Source organism: Notolabrus celidotus, chromosome 22, assembly GCF_009762535.1.
Source record: "Notolabrus celidotus isolate fNotCel1 chromosome 22, fNotCel1.pri, whole genome shotgun sequence".
Taxonomy (NCBI): domain Eukaryota; kingdom Metazoa; phylum Chordata; class Actinopteri; order Labriformes; family Labridae; genus Notolabrus; species Notolabrus celidotus.
In genome coordinates this window covers 16,479,163-16,500,822 of record NC_048293.1, presented here as the reverse complement: position 1 = coordinate 16,500,822, position 21,660 = coordinate 16,479,163, and the positions used below count along the sequence as shown (strand labels likewise).

At 42.6% G+C, this 21,660-nt stretch overlaps 1 protein-coding gene across 1 annotated transcript in view; it reads left to right on the top strand.

The window, feature by feature from the left end:
• kidins220a (kinase D-interacting substrate 220a) overlaps positions 1-13,872 on the top strand; it is a 95,356-nt gene extending 81,484 nt beyond the window's left edge. The window contains exon 35 of the transcript XR_004629714.1: positions 12,126-13,872. The gene's annotated coding sequence lies outside the window, so the exon portion shown is untranslated. The remainder of the gene's footprint in view (positions 1-12,125) is intronic.
• Positions 13,873-21,660: the final 7,788 nt, after the last annotated feature.

Genomic DNA, 21,660 nt, shown 5'->3' with positions numbered 1-21,660 from the left:
ACTTCAAGACGAGGATAAGTAGAGATTTTTCCCTCCTCTCTGGGAGCACTATGAACACTGTAATGATGGAACTGTCAAATGTGCGATTAATACCAACCAATTAGGACGGATGGCTGCAGTGTAGAGACAGAGAGCCTACAAACAGGATGGAAATATGGTTTCGAACTATGCAACAACACCTGAATGTCACAGTGCTTGAGTTGTAATGGAGGGGCTGCTTTGTCCATGGTAACTGTGGCCTCTCCATCTGTGTGTGTTTGTGCGTCAGGGCTCTGGTCTTAGCCCCGTGGCAGGTGTCTCATCCTAGTGCAGTGTTTGCAGTCTGGCCCCTTTAAGCGCTGTAGCCTGTCTGCAGCAGATTACACACACACAGGAGCAGATGGGTGCAGACCTCAGCACCCACAAACACACAAAGCAAGGCCTGCCCAGCTGAATGTACTGGATCCATACGTGTGTTTGTGTGTGTGTGTGTATATGTGTGTATATGTGTGTAAATGTGTGTAAATGTGTGTATATGTGTGTATGTGTGTATGTGTGTGTGTGTGTGTGTGTGTGTGTGTGTGTGTGTGTGTGTGTGTGTGTGTGTGTGTGTGAGAGAGAGAGAGAAATGGTGCATACGCAACACATGTCTGTTCATTCATCTGTGTTTGCATGTACAGTATCCACATTAGCTGTATCAGAGTGTGTTTATATTTGTGTGTGTTTGTAGCTTCAGCGTAGCTAAAGACATTAGTGGGTAAACACGCTAATCCTGCTGCCCAGAGACGGGGAAGTAGAGCCACTGTGCTTCTTTCTCTATCTCCCACACATGTCAGGTCGCATATCACAGCTAGCTTAACTGGCATGGCTGGCTAATATATGTCTCTAGTCCTCCTCAGGTTTGCTCATCAAAGCGTAGAATTATTAGCGGGGCTTGCTATGATGCTAAGCTTATGCACAACACGTCCTTTATCTTACCAGACCTTGTGTGCAGGACATAAAATGCTACGCTATGCTAAAAGCTACAGCGCCTGAGGCTAGAGCCACACCACAGTTTGCTGACACAAGAACACTGGTGGAAACGCTTTTGTCAACCCTGGGCGGGAATCTGAAGGGTCAGATATTCTCTGAGCTTTACAAGCTCATATTTTTATGAACAAATGTTTCAGTCAGATTATGTTAATTCAAAGATAATCCACATTCCTCCTCACTAAGCACAAGATTTGTTATATTTCGAAGAGTGTTTATTTTAGGTGTAGACAGATGTTGCTCAGGGGCGCCAGGTCCAATCAAATGATTTTAATGTTTTTTCTTTTTTAGTTATATTTTGTGCAATTTATTGTGCCTTTTTTTGAAGAGACAGCTGAAGAGAGGCAGGACATGTGGAGAGTAGGGAGTGGGTGAAGACATAGAGAAAATGGTCAAAGAACCTGTAACCTCTGCAACAAGGACTACAACCTCTGTACATGGGGCGTGCGCTCAAACCACTGGGCCAACGGCGCCCTGATTTTACTGCTTAAGTGAAATGCTAAGCATAGTTCAGGCAGGCCACTAGGTAAAGCTCAGCCCACAGAACATCAGCTGTAACACCAGCCCCTATCGGTGCTAAAAACTGCAGTTCATCGAGGATCCGCTTGAGGCTGGTACAAAAGACGAGTGTAGTCTGGATAGCTCATTTCTCGATTGACACACACTGCACAGACTGCCTTGGCCTGTGCTCTTGCTCCTTCCCCTGCAAACCACTTTGCAACTCACCTCCACCCCAGCACCTCCTTTCCTGCTGTATCTGATTTTACCAGTGTCATAAGTATTGTCACTGATGCCTACCCTGTTCTGTATCCCGGGCGGTCTTTGCTGATGCTCTCCCTGCCTTGGCTTCTTATGTATGCACATGAAAGAGAGGGGAGGTGTGCTCTCCCCATTTCAGGCTTTGGCATTCCATGTAGGCATGTGGAAGGGCAGGGAGCTCCCAGAAAAGAGCCATACCACCAAATTTCACTAATTGCAAATAATTAGTTATTTGACAAGAGCGGTCCTGACTGAAATGAAGCATCTGTAGAGAGCTGCTAGTATTGATAGGTGGACTTGCATTTTATGGAGTTTCTTTGAGAAAAAGTGGCGTTGCTGACATTTGGAGAGGATGATTTCACTGTTAGCATTAAATCAGAGTGTACTGTGGTGCAGCCAGCCTTCCAGTGTAAGGATGAGGATGTTGAACTGTTCATGACTGAAGAGTATGCTCTGCCCTTTGGGTTTGAGGCAGTGAGGTCTTGGCGGTTCCCCCTGCACCACTTGTAGAATCTGTCCATCTAGGTTTGGATCTAAAGCGAACAAAGTTAAGTTCTTCAATGAAGCCTTCAAAAATCTGAGCCATGAAAAGTGGCCACAAAAAAAATATGTGGATAGAGGGTTAGGACTTATTTCTGCCATGAAGTCTACACGACATGACATGCAGTGCAAAGATTGTAATGCAATTTATTATGTGATTTGTTACGCCCGATATAAGGAACACTGGTAAAATTAGGAATTTCCAACAGACTTATTTAAGGTTGTTCTGGAAAGACTGATTGTATTACTCAAATTGAAACCCAGACTAAAACAAACTATGCAAGGAGCACAAGACAAATCCCACATTTTGAGCCATTTGTTTCACAAAAAAAGCAGGTGTGAGACCTTGCTGTGTTGCTATCTGTCTCTAAACTTTATGACTCACTATTCTCAGAGATGCAGCTGTGCTTTTACACTCATTTGTTGCATTTTTTTTCTTCTGTCACAGTCATTATCTGGAAACTTTAGTCTCACAGACACCACAAGGTGATGTCAGAAAAAACTTGTTTGACATCGACAAAACTGACAGGAAACATGCACACATAACATATTCACACACACACTCCCACATGTGTACATACAGATGCCCCTCTGTGTGCTCCTCACAGCTGCTGTTTGATCCTCCATGTGACCACGGGCTGCTAGTCACACATGAAAAGGAGAATGTGTCACCCACAAGGCTGATATATTGGACCTTATAGGCAACTTTCTGTGTGTGTGTGGATGCAGCTTTGTCCCGTCCCCAGCTGTGTGTGTCCTCGGGGGCTTGATGTCCAAACAGGAAGAGGTGTCAGATGTCCAAGGGATTCATCTCTGGGACACAACAACTGGAGATCTGTGTGTCTGTCCTCCACACAAGCACACACTCACACACTCGCACACACACACACAAACTGTCATCCATACGTCACAGCAGCAGTTTGTCTTCATTCCCCAAGCGGCCTGCATGCATTCAGGAGACAGCAGCCTCCTCTCTGCAGAATGTGTGCCTACCTCTTCTATGCATCTGCTGGCACACACACACACTAACACACATGCACACACACACATATGCATACACACGCCCTGTTCTCAAGCTCTGATATAATGAGTAATTAGCCAACCAAACAGGTACTGCCTCTGCTAATGGCTGAGGGCGCGGTGTAGGAGTGGAAATGGGACAGCATTAGGGAAGTGAAGGAGAGGGATGGAGCTTCCTGTTTCACCATCCAATAGAATCTTAGTTTGACTTTTAAGGCTGGACATGATTGGTAGATTTCTGCCTTAAATCACATTCATATTGTTTGCTACTCCCATTCATAGCTGTCATTTCAAATTAGCATCACCTGTCATCCTTTTTAAATGTGATTGGATATGGATTTAGCTGATATGTGTTTGTGTTCTCACATTGTTCCACGTTTCTTAAGCTTACGCAGTTGCAAAAATGTGTGTGAGAAAGTGTGTGTGTTTAGAGCGCATTCTTGTATTTGTGTATGTTAGGACAAATTAGTTTTCAGCTTGACTGCCTGTGTGTGTAAATGAATTTGAAAGGCTATGTAATCACCCAAGATTGGGGCTAAGTGCGCCCCGTGTGTGTGAGCGTGTTTTTGTGTGTGCAGGCAGCTGGACCTTAGCCAGACCCTTGCCAGGTCCTTTTTGGTGCATCCTTTTCAAGACTGAAGTACACGCTCGAGAGAGAGATGGAGAGAGACAGAGAGAGAGAGAGAGAGAGAGAGAAAGAGAGATAGAGAGTTTGTGTGTAGAGAAGCAGAGAAGGACAATTTTGATGTAAAGGAGCAACAGCGTGTCGTTTGAAACCTCAAGACCACAACTTCACCAAAAAGTTGTCAATCCCTGACACATCTGGGGTTGGAATTTCCCTCTTACATCATCTCAAAATCACACCCACATTCACCCTTCATCCTCAAACACACACTCAAGATGTAGTAATGTTAAGCTGAGTTAAGTTTGAAGTCAGCACTTTGTTGGGGCCTTTTTTTTCTGACCAAACAAGAATCACTCTTTCAAAGGTAGTTCTTCGTTGCTACTTTAACTTTAATTATTACCCGGCTTTCTTACTGATCTTCTAGCTGTGTAAGATTCTGATTGGTTAAAACCCCTTGACCACCCCTTGATGACAACAGCGCCAGAGGCAAACTGATCAAACGTTATGTCAAATCAATGTGCAGAAAAGTGTTCTGACACATTTTGCTTCTGCTTGTTAACACCACAGAAGGTAAGGGGAGGTAAAACCATTGGTGTCCGTTATCATCATATCAGTTAACAACGTGGCTAAAGCGTTAGTTTCAGTTTTCATGCTAAATCGGCAGGCTACAGACGTTTTCATACTGGATCCTGTCCAGCAAAATTAGCAACAGCAGTGTAGCAGGCTTTGGGTTACCGGTAGTGGTGGCGATAGCAACATGATGTATGATATATGATTGGTCTGGTGTATCTGAGATCTGTAGGTAATCATGTAAAGTGACTGTGGTCCCAAACCCATCTGTCATTCGAAATTAATAAGAACTGGCTAATGCGTCTGGCGAATTATGCTACGTCATTCCCTCTGTTCTTTTTAATACAATGTTAAACATTTTTAAATCTCCTGTGTGGAACTTTTAGTTTGTGTTGATTTTGGCGCCCCCTCTGGACAGAGCCATATATTTCATTTCTTTGCTGATCTTGTCCTGTACATGTAGAGAATAATGAATGAATGGGACGTAGTAATCGTCGTAAGCCGTTTTTTAACCAGGCTGTAAACATGTTTATTGCTGCTGTAAAGATCGTCTTTTTTTAATTGGTGTGTATGTGATTTCCTGTGTTTCCCTCAAGCGGATTCTCGATGAATTCCAGTTTATAACACTCCCGCATGGGCTTCATGTTTTGAGACTGGAGGTTGCCGCTTGGTTGCTCCGGGATATCAGCGTGCATCTCCATCTCCTTGGCGCTGCAGTTGGGAGTGATGGTGGGCCTCATGAGGGGTGTGCTCACTTTGTAGCTACGTGGCAATGTCCACGTGTGCAGAAGATTTCCCAGTGAAATATTCAGAAAACCTAGACGCTAAGTCAACGCCTTCAAATACCCTTTAAAAATACTTTCCCCTCCAGTCATTTAAATGCTTTCCAATGGAAAAAAAATGCCCATTGGTCAAGTTAACTGTAACTGATCCTGGTACAAAAATGTTGCAAGGAATAACCTCGACCTTGTGTGCTTATCCATAAATAGCTGAATTTCCATTGAATGTGAAGGAATTTGTTTTTGAGCTTAGCGGTTTTAAATGTTGGGGGGAACCAAGCTACAAAGCATTTGCACCTCTACCAATACCTTATTTATGGCAAACAAGTCATCTGGACTTTTAATAACCATTTCTATAAACAAGCATTTTGTAGAAACATGCAAAGACTGGAAAATACTCCTCTTACCTTGTGCAAGATTCAATGGTGAATATGTGCTGAGATTGCTCACTTTATGGTGACCATGTTGGCCCATGAAATAGACTTAAATACATGTGATTAGATAAAAATATATTAGTTTAAAATGTAATTTTACGTGTCAACAAAAACCTGTTTACATTGCCCCGTATCTCCTTCATGCTTTATCTTATTTTTTCAGTTTTGACTCCGTCATGTAACCTCAACATCCATCCCGGCATCCTTCTCTTTAAACGTTCCCACACTGCTCATGGTTGAGTTCTTTTCCATTTCACTCATTCCCCCCTTCTCAATTGCTTTCTCACCATTTCCACTGTTGTTCCTGCCTCTCTCTCTCTCTCCTCTGATATATTTAAACCATCCCTCTGGGGAGAACAGAAGCCCGCCTCAATCTGGAACCAATTGTTTTGTTCGGTTCACGAATCCAGAACCAAACCCTGACAAAAGAACTCTTGTAAAGGCCGCTGTGTTATTTGTTTTTTCCCGAGTTACAGATTGTGCTGTTATCAAAGTATTTATTGTGCAGTTGTGGATGCGGGAGAGAGAGAGAGAGAGAGAGAGAGAGAGAGAGAGAGAGAGAGAGAGAGAGAGAGAGAGAGAGAGAGAGAGAGAGAGAGAGAGAGAGAGAGAGAGAGAGAGAGAGAGAGAGAGAGAGAGAGAGAGAGAGAGAGAGAGAGAGAGAGGGAGGAGGGCCCTGAAGCTTCACAGCACATCAAAGCTGTCACAAAAAATGAAGCAGGGGCCAAGTGGCAAGAAATGCTGTGGGCACAAATGATACGAGCCCAAACTGCTACTGATAAGAAGCCACTTTTATAGGCTCTCTCATGGCTGTAATGATTGTGCTCAGCAAGTTTAGAGGACTGGTTAACATCCTTGCACTTCTATCACTTCAGAGCAACTGGGTTTAGTTCCATTTACATTTACAAAGGGTGAACTAATTGGAAAGAGGCTTGGTAATGCAAGACAACGATAAGCTACTGATGAATAAGCTGAACTTGGATTTGTTCCTCAGTCAAACTTAATGAATAGAAACTAACTTAGGCTTTGCTTTGCTTCAGTACCCATCAGAGGAGCCTTTTGCAGCAGCACATGTGAGATCAGGGAATTACAGACGCGAGCAGACTGCAGGAAGTCTATCCCCTGGAGTTCATCTGGGACAGGACCTCTGACTGTGTGTGGAGGTGTGTGTGTGTGTGTGTGTGTGTCTGTGACAGCCTGAGCCACTCAGCTGGAAGCCTGTCAGCATATGCCAACCAGCTGAGTAATGCTGCAGAGAGTTAGCTTTGTGAGAGCGGCCACCTGACCCCGATAGGTCACCTAATGACCTTTGCTTTAGACGATGAGCTGCAGAAAAGGGGTCCAAAATTAGCATCTGCCAAGTGTTAAATGTCAAATCAGTCAATACGGGTCGCACTGCCAAAAAGAAAAAAAAGTACAATACAATCTGATGGTGTTTGTTTCAGTCCCTGCAGGCCATAGTGAGCTCTACTCCACCAATAAACGCCTACTTGTGTACATTTTGCTCATATTAGCTAAAATAGGCCAATGATACGGTTTGCTTTGATGACTCCTTGGCTCCTTGACCTCTCACGCGTTGTCCTGCATGGTCACATGCAGCGACAGGAGACAGGAGGGCTCAGGTCTGGACCGAGGCGCAGGAGGATCTCTGACTGCTCTTAAACCCATTAAGGCCACCTGGGTGTGTAGCCATGCGTGGCTTGAAAGCTGGCCAGGAGGTGTGTGAGCCTGTGCGTATTTGTGTACCCGTGCGCGCACAGGGCCGAGGAGGTGGCCAGGAGGAGCAGGCTGTTCGGCGAAGATTAGCAGGCTCTCACATGTTGCATAACAGATTCCCCGTCTCGTGAAAAACCTGCCCGCATGCTGCCGCCCGCTAAGCAGGATGGCCTTTCACTAACGCCCTCTACACTTGCATACAGACTCCCATGCATGTACACTTAGAAACAGTGTATTGTTTAGCCTCATTAGTAAGATGCTTCTGCTTTTCTTTGCATCATTTGCACGGCGTTTCCTTCCATCGATAATGTGTGAAGGGGGAAAAAGTAGCCAGACTGGCCTCCTAACTCACGCAGGTTGAGTCAAAGCCTTAACAAATGTCATTATCCAGACCAGCCTGGGGGTGATTATGTAGTGTGCCACTTATGGCGCTGTGTTTAGCATGGGCCTGCTGCATCCATCCAGGCCAACTGCTGTGTGTGTCTGTGCATATGGGCCCGGGCTTGCTCGGGGGCTGTGATCCGATGGGTCCTATAACACCAAATCAAACACAGAGGGAGACGCAGTCTGCCTATTTCTCTGTCTTAGCATGTGTGTGTGTGTGTGTGTGTGTTGTGAGCAAGGGGGGGTTAAGTAATAAACAAGGTCTCCATGGTGACAACAGATGCAGCTGCAGCAAAGAATGAAGTTGAGTGTCAGCAGTAAGGAGCCACTGTGTGCATGTTTGTGTGTGCATGTGTGTGCGTGTGTGTGTGTGTGTTTGAGGGGAAAAACACCAGCAGTAGGGGCCCAGTGAGGATCGTAAACACCAGCAGGCCATGACTTCCACAAATAGACCTCTGAGGAAAAAAAGGGAGCAGGAGAAAAGGGGTGGTGGTGGGTGGAGGGGATGATTTCACTCAAAAAAGATAGAAACATAGCACAAGAATGCGGGGAACGTAACAAGTTCAAAATCCTGTACGGATCATTTTCAACCAGCTCGTATGAAAGAAAACGCTAAAACAAGCAATCGACTGTTACAGCGAGCTACAAGAAGCGCGCATTACTTCATCCTGAGCTCTGGCATCCACGCTTCAAATGTCAAGTTCCCCCACAGAAGCCTGCGTCCTTCCTCCCCCATCGCTAAAGCGCCAACAATCCATTCATCAGTCTTCATCATCTTTCATCATTATATGGTAATCCTCCCCGCTCACTCTGGGTCCGTCTTGACAGCCCCCTGCAGTGTCTCTTTCTAGTCCTGTTGTGTGCTGAGTGTGCCATCTTGATTCACACATCCTGTCAGTGGTTCATAATCCCTTCTTTATTTAAGGCAGAATAGCACACTGCTGTCTCACTTCAACGCCTAACTTCAAGGCCAGAAAGCGGCCTAGCAGCCTTACCAAGCGCTCTCATTGTCGGAGCACCTCTGGTTTGCAGTCCACATCGTGCCCCAGTGTGACCTCCTTGCCCCTCCCCTCTTTGGGTAGGCTATTTTCCAATATTATTTATGCACGGACTCTCTTTAGTCCTCTGTAAGCTGGCTTTTTCAAGGCTTTTCACTGAAAGGCTAAAATCATACAAATCCCCGCCCAAAACCCTCCGAAAAACCATATGGAGCACTATACCTTAATCAGAGAAGTCCCTGTTCGTGTGTGTGTGTGTGTGTGTGTGTGTGTGTGTGTGTGTGTGTGTGTGTGTGTGTGTGTGTGTGTGTGTGTGTGTGTGTGTGTGTGTGTGTGTGTGTGTGTGTGTGTGTGTGTGTATGAGTGCTTCTGTGTGTGCTCACTAATATTAGAATAATCCCTGGTGATTATGGGAGTGGTTATTAGGATGAATATGGCAGCGGGGTTGGGTCGGGCCGAGCTGAGCTGAGCCCAGCCTGTTGTGAGAAACAGATGTCGGTTGACCCACATCTGCCGAGCATGCTGGGACGTTGGAGTGTCAGGTCACAGCTCTGTCACCTCGGGGACAGTGTACATCTGGGCCCCGAAAGATGGTCGTCTTTTTCTCTCCCGGTTCACGTTGTCCCCTGAAAGCTGTCTCTACACGTCCCTCCCTGGCTGTGTGTCTCCCTCTACCTGTCTGTTTCTCTGTTGTAGCCACATACACAGAGACAAAGAGTCACATACACATGTACACACATCCTACAAATACAAATATTTCTGGCGGAAAGAACAAATTTCAGGCTCTGATCTCGAGATCAAAGGTTTTTGGTCAATCTGCACTGTTGGATTGTGACCCAGACTGGTTAAGTCAGGGGATGTGTGAGTATAAACACTCACTGGGGCTGTGTTTGAGAGGGAAATTGGTCGAAACCCTGTCGAGAAATGTCACAAATCTGAAAGTAGCACTTTCATTGTGATGTCTAAATAACATGTAGGTCTTTGACATCACTGACTCCATCCTTCAGTTCAGCCAGACACAGGATGTCACGGCTTATCTATGTTTGGTTATGTACTACATTCATATTTGGTTGTTGTGTTCATTATTTCCTGTTTCACTCGCTCGATCTTGTCACTTTTCCCTCACATGTAGCTTGACTTCGCCTGTGTGTTTATGTGCCCCGCCCTGTTTTTTTTACCTGTGCCCCTCTGTTTTAGTTTGAATATTTCCTCAGTGGCTCCACCTTTTTTGCTAGACTATTCTTTTTTTCCCTTGCTAGAGATATTTTGTTACCTGGTCGTCCGGTCCATGCACTTTGTTAGAATAGTAAACATTTTGTTTTTCTTTTTGCCGCTATTAATAAATCAAGCCGGCATCTGGGTACTCTTTGTTTGTGTTTAACTTTAATGTGACTGCAGCCACTGTTCCTTTACTGGTCAACTCATGCTCCATGGAGAGCCAACTAGATGTGGAAACTTGCAATGAAATGTGCCTTAATTAAAGGAATATCTAATAAACTAGATTAAATCTCCCTGCTTTGGGAGCCTGTCGCAATCACAACTTCTGGCTTTTTGTTGCATGTCATCTGCTCACTCTATGCTTTTATTATCTGCAAAAACAGGGAACAGATTTTTAAACACATTTTTCCATACTTTTTAACTTCTTTTTGATGGTTTATACAAAAAGGCTGGGCATATTCTTAACAAAATAAGGCAGATTCAGACCTTACTTTTGAGTCATATGACTGATTTAAAAGTTTTGCTGAATTCAGCCCATTCGCATTACAAGTTGAAATCATCATGGCATTGTATGGGATGCAGTTTACAGGAGGGCACGAAGGCTGCTTCCAAACAGACGGATACATTTCTAGCATGTGCTACACTTTGGTACTCTGACGGCATCCTTCCTCGTTGAAAGCAAGGCCATGAGCTCCCAAATGTCATGGCTATTTTGTCCAGATTGAGCCTATGCAAAATGGTAGACATTATCTGAAAACACCATATCAAAATGATGCATAATATAAGCACATATTTTGTGAGCTTCAATCTTTTGCATAATTGATTCACTCGTACAGTGTGAGTTCACTTTCCACCATCACATTCATACAAATGGACCCAGCCTTACACCTTCTCTTAGTTTTCCATGTAGTTCAGAACTGTGTGTTAGCTCAATATGGACTTGTAATATACCTTTAAATCCCATTGATGATCATTTAACTGATGTCTTTTTTTTTTTCCTGTTGCAGTATTTTGTTTTTGGCATTTTTGGTCAATCCTAAAATTTCCAGAATTCTCTTTTTTTCATGGATTTTTTTCTTCTAAACCTTAGGTATGGTTAGGAAACTTTTACAGCCTAGTAAGTCCAGTGACACATTGCATGGGATGTGGTTGGCAGAGTAATGTCGACTAAAAGTACTGCAGCTCTACATTCCTAGAGAGCATCTTTAAAGTATTAGCTGAACATGTTTATGACTTTATTCTAAATTTAAGTGACATATTTTGTTTTCCGACACACCAATAGCATTTTATCTGTTTTGGTAGTTGCTGAAGTTGATTGAGTCAGCTTTGTGTGACACAATTTAGCTGCAAAACATAGGAAAGAAAAACTCAGTATGCAGTACTGCTGTAAGAGAGACACAACACATTCACCCTGGAGGATTCTGCAGTGGCTTCCACTGACAAGAGAAAGGAGAGAAGCACAGATTTCCTCATGTCCAAACCAAACATTGTGGCTTTCAGTTATGGTTGCATTTACTTGAAATGATGCGGTAGACCAACACTGAGAATCAGTGAGCGCTAATTGAAAACAGCTTGCCAGAGCTTCACTGAATCCTGACTGTGGGATTGAGTCCCTTTTTTTTTTTTTTTTCTATTGTGCTCCAGTGTGCTGGTTCTCTGGTCATTCCTCTGTGTTCCCAAGAGGCCTGAGGGGTTACGGTCTTAGATGGCTGGCGGGTGACTCATTCAGGCCTTTCTGGATGTGTGATAACAACAAGTTCACATAGCGTCATGTTGCCTATTAAGGACAAGGACATCAAATGTTCAGTCCCCAGTAGCTTGCTGCATGGTGAAGCTGCAGTTTCACTCCCTGTGGTGCAAACTTTAGGAGGTTATATAATCACCTGTTGGTTCAGTCGTCCTTACATAAATTTAAGATACATTGGTGCATGTCTTATATAAATAACCAGATTGCACACAACCTACTCACATGCTTTTTCTTCTTTCTTCTGCCTCTCTCATTTCTCACCATCTAATTTCTCTCTCCCGCTCCTGTCCTCCCTCTCTTCCTCTCTCCCTCTCTCCCTTTTTTCAGCAGGATTAAGGCCTGTCCGCATCATCCCATAGGGCAGAGTAGTTTGAGTGACAGGCGGGTGCAGCGTCTTGACACAGGTCCGTGCCCCCGTCATCATCGCTGATCGTCCCATGCTGGCCCTCAGAGTGACAGGCGCCTGCAGAGCCATTTACTCCCGATGCGGACAGAAAAAAAGCCCTCCTCGATCACAAGCTTTCACCGGCATTTCAGACACACACCCCACCCCCCTCTACCTCTTAGTCATAACTTTTTCTCCTTTGTTACCTAATTAAAATCCAATTTTTCATTTCCTTTAAAAATATTTGTTATTATTTCACCCCTCTCCACCTTTCTGATCCTCCTCTTGACCTTACCTAATCCTCCTTTCTCTCCTCTGATATCACCTCCCTTGTATTGAGCTCATGTTACTATTAATCCAAAGGAATCTGCCAGATCTTAATTAGGGTAATTACTGTGTTGTTTTAAGTTAACACTGATGACTCCACTCAAGCTACTATCTTTGAGCCGCCCATAACAGATGGGGTGCTTCGTTCTCTTTTGGGAAAGCAGACAGGAGTCACGATCGAGCGGTATGATTTTTAAACTTGATGTTTTTTGTAGCTCCGTTTACCTTTGAAAAACTGTTCAGCAGGAGTTTTTTTTTCATAAACCTTTCAGCATAGCAGGTGAAGCCTCTTAAAGCAAAAGCAGAAAGCTAAAAATGAAAGAGAAAATGCGTTTTGCACTGGTTCGTGACCAAAATGAAGTGTCATATTTGTTTTGATTGATGTGGTGTGACTGTGAAGAGGCCCCCTTTGGCCAAAAAAGCTTTACTCACTGCCCTCAAACATAACATAACCCATAGCCTAAAGCTGGACAGTAATGTTGCAGTGTGTTTTCACATGTCTGGAGTGGGCTTCATCTGTCTGTTTTTATGTTGTGTTTGTTAACCTCTTGTTCAAAGGAATATTTCCCAAACTAAGGCTCAGGAAGGACTACAGAATGTGGTTATTGGAGGTTTAGGTGAGTAAAAGTACAACAATAAGTGAGGGATACTTGGCATGCAGGCTAAAGTCATCAGATAATTTGGAAAATTAACAAATTAGCGAAGCCAAATACATTTCTTTTCCTGTCAAATGTAAACATCACTCAACCTCTCACATTAGTCCAGCAACCTATTATGAGATGTGCAAGTTGTAGACTGTAAAACATCAGTGACATCACCTACTAGCTACAGAAGAGGTGTTATGAAGCCCAAAATGGCGTCAAAATTCTAACTCGAATTAGCATTAGACTAAGCTAAAACCCAGGGAAGAGGTGGAGTTCAGGACGTAGCCATGCTGACTGATACCAGCTACAACATGCCGTCCTGTTCGTCAAATCCGGCACACCCCAATTTAGAAAGTTGATGGATAGCTCTTAACCTTGATATATCAAATTGGATTAGTTGTTAAAACCTTTTATAATTTTTTATGAATCAAAAATGAGGAATCAATTCCCAAACCTTTTTTGTACCAGGCCATGTTCAGTTCTGTATTTCAGGCTCTAACAGTGTCCTTGACTTTGCAGCCAGCCTCAAGTGGACTCTTGAAGAACTGCATCTTTTCCACATTGCCTAAATGTCCATGACAGAAAGTTGCTGCATAGTGCCATCCCATGTTTAGGGACTTTATAACTTTGTTGTCAAAGAGTCTAGAGTGACTAATCTAAAGTTTGGAAACTCCCAGACTACAGTAATGTGTATTTTAAGAATGAGGAAACACACAGACATTTGCTTCTTGGTAATTTTTACTCCTTGTCTTTTTCACAGATACAACAGGGCAACTCACAGCAAGGCCCCTAAATCTGAAACAGGTTGTTGAACGTACTGTGATATGACAGCGTGGTTGTGACCAACTTGCATCTTGTGTGTGTGTGTGTGTGTGTATATGTGTGTGTGTGTGTGTGTGTGTGTGTGTGTGTGTGTATGATAGAGAGAGAGAGAGAGAGAGAAAGAGAGGGCAGAAGGACAGGAGGGCATCAGATGAGTACAGACTGTTTCCACCTGCCAGGTGCCCGGTCTCTAATCCCCCCTCTCTGTCTGATTAAACACACACACACACACACACACACACACACACACACACACACACACACACACACACACACACACACACACACACACACACACACACACACACACACACACACACAAACAGGCGCAACAAGGTCATCTCTCTGTCAACCATACAATAGGGCTGTGTACCCATCTGGCCTACATCCTAAATACTTCCTCTTTAGAAAGCAAATAAAAAAGGAGAAGAGAGTCAGCACTTGGTGCCTTAAAACAGGTCACGAAAACTTCAATGTTTCTCCAACAATCAACTTGCCTTTTATTTATCACTGCTTTATACAGTCATGTCTTCTCCATGTATTTCTTTCCTAAGGTGCAGTGTTCATTTCATTTAAAACTTTGTATTTTAATGTATGTTTTCAAAACAACTTCGGATGCACCGACTTTAAATCCATGTGTGTCTTCTTTCTTTCTTTCTTTCTTTCTTTCTTTCTTTCTTTCTTTCTTTCTTTCTTTCTGGCTCTGGATAAATTCCTCCCGTGGTGACTCATATTATTCTGACAGTATTTTATGCTGGGAGTAAAGCACTTTGATATCTTGAGGATAAAAAAGCTTTTGTAGAGACAGTGACACCATTCCTCCTCCTCCTCCTCCTCCTCCTCCTCCTCTACCTCCCACTCCTCTGCTTTTCCTTCCCCTGAGGAGGTTTGGCTTCTTCTGCCCCCTTCGATGTCTTTCATGTCTGACGAGATTCTGTGCTTTGGAGGTGAAGAGGAGGTCAAACAACTTCAAACAGTGTTGTGAGGATCATCACATTGGAAATGAATAAAGATTAATTCAACAATGTTTGTGAACACTTCACTGAATGCTGAAACACTGTGCTTTTGTCTTTAATCTACAACATCTTCGAGGATTCAGTTGATACTTCCTCACTATAATGTCTTTAAATACCAGGTGTGCTTGAATATGCATTATTTACTGTATTTAGTATCACAGCAGAGCGACTCTATACAATAACTATAAATCCTGTGTGTGTGTGGTTTGATCTACATTATGATAGTGTAGGAATTCCACGAGGTGCCATGCTGTCTGCGGCGTCTCCCCTCCTCACCTGTTGAGACTGTGATTAGATACTGTCAACCCTCAGGCCATAGCTATCACGTACAGGTAGAGCACTGTGGAGCTTTAGCTTTCCCTTTTCTCTGAGGGAGGGGCGGAGACTGGTGGACTCCAGAAACTGCAGACGGTGCTGAAAGTTTGTGTCACACAAATTAGCCATCTGTCAACAAGTGAGCGCTACAGGGATCTTTAAAAAAAATATGAAAAAATTTAGATTATCTGGCGGAAATCCTTGTATGACTACCCCTGCTAAACCAACACACACATCAACCCTGATTATAGAAATATTCTAAAATATCTTTGACAGAAATGTTCAAAGTGTAATGATTCAGTAACTCAGATTTTGTGTACAGACCAGTATAGTGGCAGTAATTTAATTCCCTTACCCCATGTATGGGCCAATTGAGTAAATGTAGAACTCTGATATCTGTGTTAAAACTGAGGTAAAGCCACAAGCTTAGCTTGTTAGTCGTATAAACCAGATCCAGATGGAAAACTGTACTGCTCTTTCTAATATCTAACAATTATTTAAAAAAAAAATTATTTAGCTTTTTTCTTCCCTTTAATTGATTGGAAAGCTTGAGAGAGAGACAGGAAATGCAGAAGAGAGTGGGGATGTCATGCGCCAAATGATGTCGGACTGGGAATCAATCCTATGACCATTACAAAGAGGACTGGGACACTTTCTCTCCCAACTGAGCTAAACCAGCGCCCCCATTTTGAGTTTATGCCAATGAAATCAAGTGGGACAAATTAATGTCCAGATTTTTTTCTTCCCTGTTTTTCCAAAAGATAGAATCACCATTTTTTCATTTCTCAAATGAAATGCTTTATTTTTGTTTTTCATTGTGTCACACATTACTTGGCAAAACTCCTTTTGTTGTATACATATTAATTATTGCACACATCGAATTAAACATTGAATTATGCTTATCTGATAATATGACTTGACGTAGTTAAGATAAGCTAGTATTTGATTTATATATTTACTTTTTCACCATGAAATATTCAAAAGTGTTCTATGTTACCCAGTAATTAAAAATAAAATAATTAATGTGTTTTTTATTAATCCACTACACAAAATATGTAATTAAAACTAAAATATTTGTATAAATACTATAAATACAGTGTTAAGGAAACTTCCTCTGCCCCTCTCCTTTATGAAAAAAAACAACAACAACGTAATTTCCGGTCCCTCGGTTCGGCAAATCCATGCAAGACTAAAAGTATGGTGTCTAGACCATAAACTGTATAAATAAGGTCTTGACATTGGGAAGAAAAAAACCATGTATGTGTTGTTTTAGTAGTCAAGGTTTGAATGCACAAAGTGTCTAAACCAAACGTGACGTGCCTCCATGTTTGAATGACTGTCATGGACCCAGCTGGACCAGGTGAGTAGTCTGGACAGAAGGGAGTCAAATGTTTGCCAGCTGAAGAAGATATGATTCCTTCCAGTAGTTCGAGTACCTTCTTCATGTGTTAATAACTGTAAATGCCTTTTAGTCAATTTATCTTGCATGTTCTCATCAAAAGAGCCCCCTGTCGTGCTAACTGGATTAGCCAATTAAATTGACGTACCCGGGTGGTGTATTATCGATTGCGTCATCAATCATGCTGCAGAGATTAATGCAACCATCCTTCACTTTGTACTCAGAATTCTTCCCCTATATTTTACAGGAATAATTTATCCAATTTAACAAATATACTCTGTATCATTTGAATACTGTTGTGTTTATCTTTCATACACTTTATAAAGATGTGAATCTATGAAATTAACACATCCTCTATACAAGGGGTTCCCCAAAGTGTCGGGACCCCATGGTGGGGTTGCAAGACACAAATGGGAGGTGTCTTCCAGAATTTTTTTTTAAGTTATCTAAAAATGTTTATTATAATTTATTTTTGTTTATTTATCTTGTTTTCTTATGTTTATCTTCCTTTTTGTTTGTTCTGTTTATTATTATTAGTATTATTTATTATTATTATTATTAATATTATTATTATCATTTTTGTATTTTTTTTGTATTCATGTTTTCTTCTTTTTGTTGGTTTTGTATTACTTGTACATATATAATTTGTTAACTTGTGGTGAACAAAGAAATACTGAAAAAAATGCAATACAAAAGTTGAATGACAAGTTATCTAAAAATAGTACATTTTACCCATCATAGTAAAACATATAAACAAAAATAGTAGCTTAATTTGAAATAAAACCCGCTAGATGACTCCTAAGTTTAGGGTTAGGGAACAGTTAATGATTAAAAGCATCAGTAGCAGCAGGTTAATTCATAATGGCACAGGAAACACAGCCACATGCTCATACAGGTAGAGTTATTTTCTGCAAAGCAGCTAAATGAAGCCACATTAAATCACTTTGAGGGACAGTGTGGTGTCGCAAGCTGAAAAGTTTGGGACCCCTGCTCTATACCACAGAGGTTAATGGAGTTTCCTTGATCTGCTTACAGTACCTTAAATAAACCACACAACCCGATGCCAACACTTTTCACTGTGACTTAGGTAAATTAAAGGTAATTAATCCCTTTCATCTGTACTGAGTATTGTTGGAGGCAATGATATATCAAAATGTGGCACATAAGTCATGTGGAAGAATACCTACCTTTGGGGGCAAGCAAGAAAGTTTTTGTAATTTGGGTGAATCTTCATTGTCGGCATAATTGCTCATCGCCTAAAGGTATCATAAAGCAGCAATATATCATCACCCCTGCGGTCTCTTTCACAAGATGCTTTCTGATTGTGCTCTGAAGGGCCCCATCTTGCAGGCAGGGAGGCTGACAAAGTAGTTTTGACCCTGGGCTGAGTCTCCTTGTGGCGCTGGCGTCTCTGGAGGGCTCGTCTGGATGCTGGCTGTGCTCTGTCTGGGCCGCGTTGCACTCTAATCACCCTGACACTGCACTTACAGGGCTGACAGCTATGGCGCCAGAGAGAGAGAGAGAGAGGGAAAAAGAGAGATTGTACACGTGACATGGCCCACCTTGGCTCTCCACTTGTTCCCTCTCAAGGTAATCACTTTGTATTGATTTTCTTGGAGCACACAGATCCCTGTTACCTTTCAACCTCCTCTTATGCTGCTTGTCAAAATATCCGAGGGCCACGGCGCACAGACCTGTTACCTATTACCTCTCCTGATCCGCTTAATAATTGATTATGAATGTGAACGAGAGAAGCCGCTGCAGGCCTTCATTTTTGCTCCATGATCAATAATGAAACATGATAGTTGGTGTGAATTTTATCCACTCCTTTTGAAAACAATCAGGCCTATTATTGAGTTAAGGTGGATGGGGTGGGTGTGCGGTGAAACCCAAACTCAGTGTGCGAGTATGCAGTCAATGCTTCATTCCTTTGCAGCTCGTATCAGTGAGCTGAGGCGTCACAGCCGGCGCCCTCTGCTACTTACCTAATTAGCTCTAGGAGCCCTTGCATTATTAACAGACCCCCTAAATCATTCAAAGGGGGCTGTAATGTGTGTGTGTGTATGTGAGCACAAGGGTACACACTGAGGGGGTACGGAGGATCACTGTGATAATGTCCCTCCCTATTCACGACATGTCAGACGTAATTATTCACCCTGGGAAGACACGGGTCCAGAACACTGGTAATGGCACTCTTCTTATCCCCTCCTCCTCCTCCTCCTCCTCCTCCTCCTCCTCCTCCTCCTCCTCCTCCTCCTACACCTCCTCCTCCTCCTTCTCCTCCTCCTCTTGTCCACCCCTCTCCTCTCCCACTGCTTTTATGACTGACAAGGTGCTAGATGGCTCAGACACTCTCTATAGATAGACAAATAGCGGAGGAATGTCGGTATTGTTAGACAGGAATGTTCATGTTACTAAGGTCATGTGCTAATGTGGCGAGATCAGCAGGAATAGACGGATAATGTTTGTTTTATTATGTACATGGATCTCATTAGCGTTAGCAGCTATGTCATTTGTAGGCCTCATTTGGTTACATTATGTGTAATACACTCTGCATTTATAGGTACATTACTGTGATATAGCGTCAGTGTCATTTAGCTGCTTTATGCCTGGCACACATTACAGGATTCTTCAAACCTTCACACATTTAGAGACCACACACTTGATGATAACAAAAGACAGATCACACTAGATCTCTGTCTTCTGATCTTATAGAGCACACCACACACTAGCCGATTCTTCAGTGTCAGAGTATTCTTCACGCTCAATATTCCAAATCTCACGTAGTAAAACGTGACTTCGTTGTAACGAAACATGGCGGATGAACCGGAAGAAGCAATGATGATTGTTTTCGGCCTCTTACTTTCTGAAAACACACACCAAATAGAGAAACAGTTATGGAAAAAGTCATGGAGACGGTGGGAATGTATGCATTACAGCAGTGAGTTTTCACCGGTGCCATGTTTTTGTTTGTTTTTACTTCCTCTTCCGTTAGTCAGCTGAGTGAGATTGCGTCTTGATTGGCTTTTACTCCAATACACGTGACATTACACACTGGTCATGCTCGCCTCCTCTCGGAGCATCCCACACACTACAGGATTTCTAGTCGCAAATATTAAACACGTTCATTATTTATGATCTCTCCTACTGAGGCCTTCTGAGCGGCTCCGACCGGACAAATCACTCTTAACACACCCCACACCACAGGAAAATCAGACACGATGTCGTTTGCAAACATCAGACAATCGGCCTTTGCTGTCTTTGATCGTAAGGGGGGAAAAAGGGGGGGATCAAATCAGGTCAAAATCAGCCCAATTATCCTGTAGTGCGTACCCGCCTTTAAGCACTCCCTGACTCTGGTTTGTGGCTGTTGTGAGCCTGAAATCTGAAACAAAACACAGCTGAATCATGTTCAGCAGAGTGTGGTTGTTTTCTCTTGGTTTAGCAGCTGGAAGTGGTTTGAGTCCCTTTGTCAGCAAGAGTCAGCAAGACACAAATGAAAAGTCAATACACATCACTTCCTCCCCCTCAGCCAATCGCGGCCTTGGGACACGGAGAGGGGGTGTGATATTGCTCTGTATGAGATAATATTTGGCTAGGCTGGCGACCAGCAGCTCTTGCCCTGGTAATTCCACATGTGTTTACAGGAATGTGACGGTTTCCTGAAGCTCTGCAGAAGCTCTGGTATGTGGGTTGAATTCCAAAACATGACTCCTGTTCTTTGTGGCATAGTTCATCCTCCTTCCTGGATTCACACACAGAGGATTTAGGATGAGGTTTTGTAGAGACCAGAAGAGAATTGGTTTCATTGCTGTGATGAAATTCAACAACACAGGAACTTTAACATGTAGATATTATTAATTATTTTTAGATGTACGGTGTGTAAATTCAGCTAATTTTGTCACATTATATCAGACATAGGGCCCTACAGAATCAGTTTTTGCATTGGTTTAGCTCAGTTGTTGATTTGAGGCCCCATGTACAGAGGCTATGAGTCCTACTCTCTTCCCTTTATTCCCTGCGCTCTCTCCACTGTGTTATCTTCTGAGTAAAGACGTTAGTTAATTAAAAAACAACCTTAAAATGACATATTAATAAATTCTGAGTATTATATTTGAAGCAAGCTTTGCCATTATGGTTATAAGCTTCCTTCAGGCTGGATCGACTTAGTGATTGGTTGAACTATGATCCAATCACATTGATGGACAGTCTGAACATTAATCTACATTGATATATTTTAGATATGCTTTTATTTTGAAATTTATACCGCTCACCTGTTTCACAGTTTCCACCCAGGTCCCATTGCCTGTAGTCTTAATTTAATACAATGGATGGAAGCAGCAAGCAAACCATAGCAAGCAGCCAAGACAGAGGATGAGGAAGATATTTGGGAATAAATCAGCTGTGTGGGAATATTCTGGAGTTTGGAGAAAAGACGGTACAATAGACAAATACATACGATAAGCAAACATCATCGTTACGAGATTAGAGGATTTACACCAGCCTGGAAAAGAAACACTGCATTGACCCCCATGCTAATGTTAGCACTACCATAGATGGTGCTACATGCTTAACACCATTGACCAACTTCTTTCCAAAGACTTAATACGAGTGATGAGATCTGACATTTGATTTATGTAAAAAGTTCAGAGGTTAATACCTCCAAGTCACCTTGCACAGCCCACACACATAGCCCTGTAAATTCAAGGTGATGAAACACAAATATGTATGTGTTGCGTTCAGAACTAAATGTTAAAAGGACTCCTCAATGAGAAGTGTTTCAAATTGAAAACAAAGTTGCTTTGTTGTTTTCACAATCAATCAATCGATGCATGTTTATTTTAAAAGTGCCATCACAGCAAATGTTATCTAATGAAGCTTTACAAAAGGAGCAGGTCTAGACAAAACTCTTTGTTTATGTTATTTACAAAGACCCAACATCAAGATAAGATAA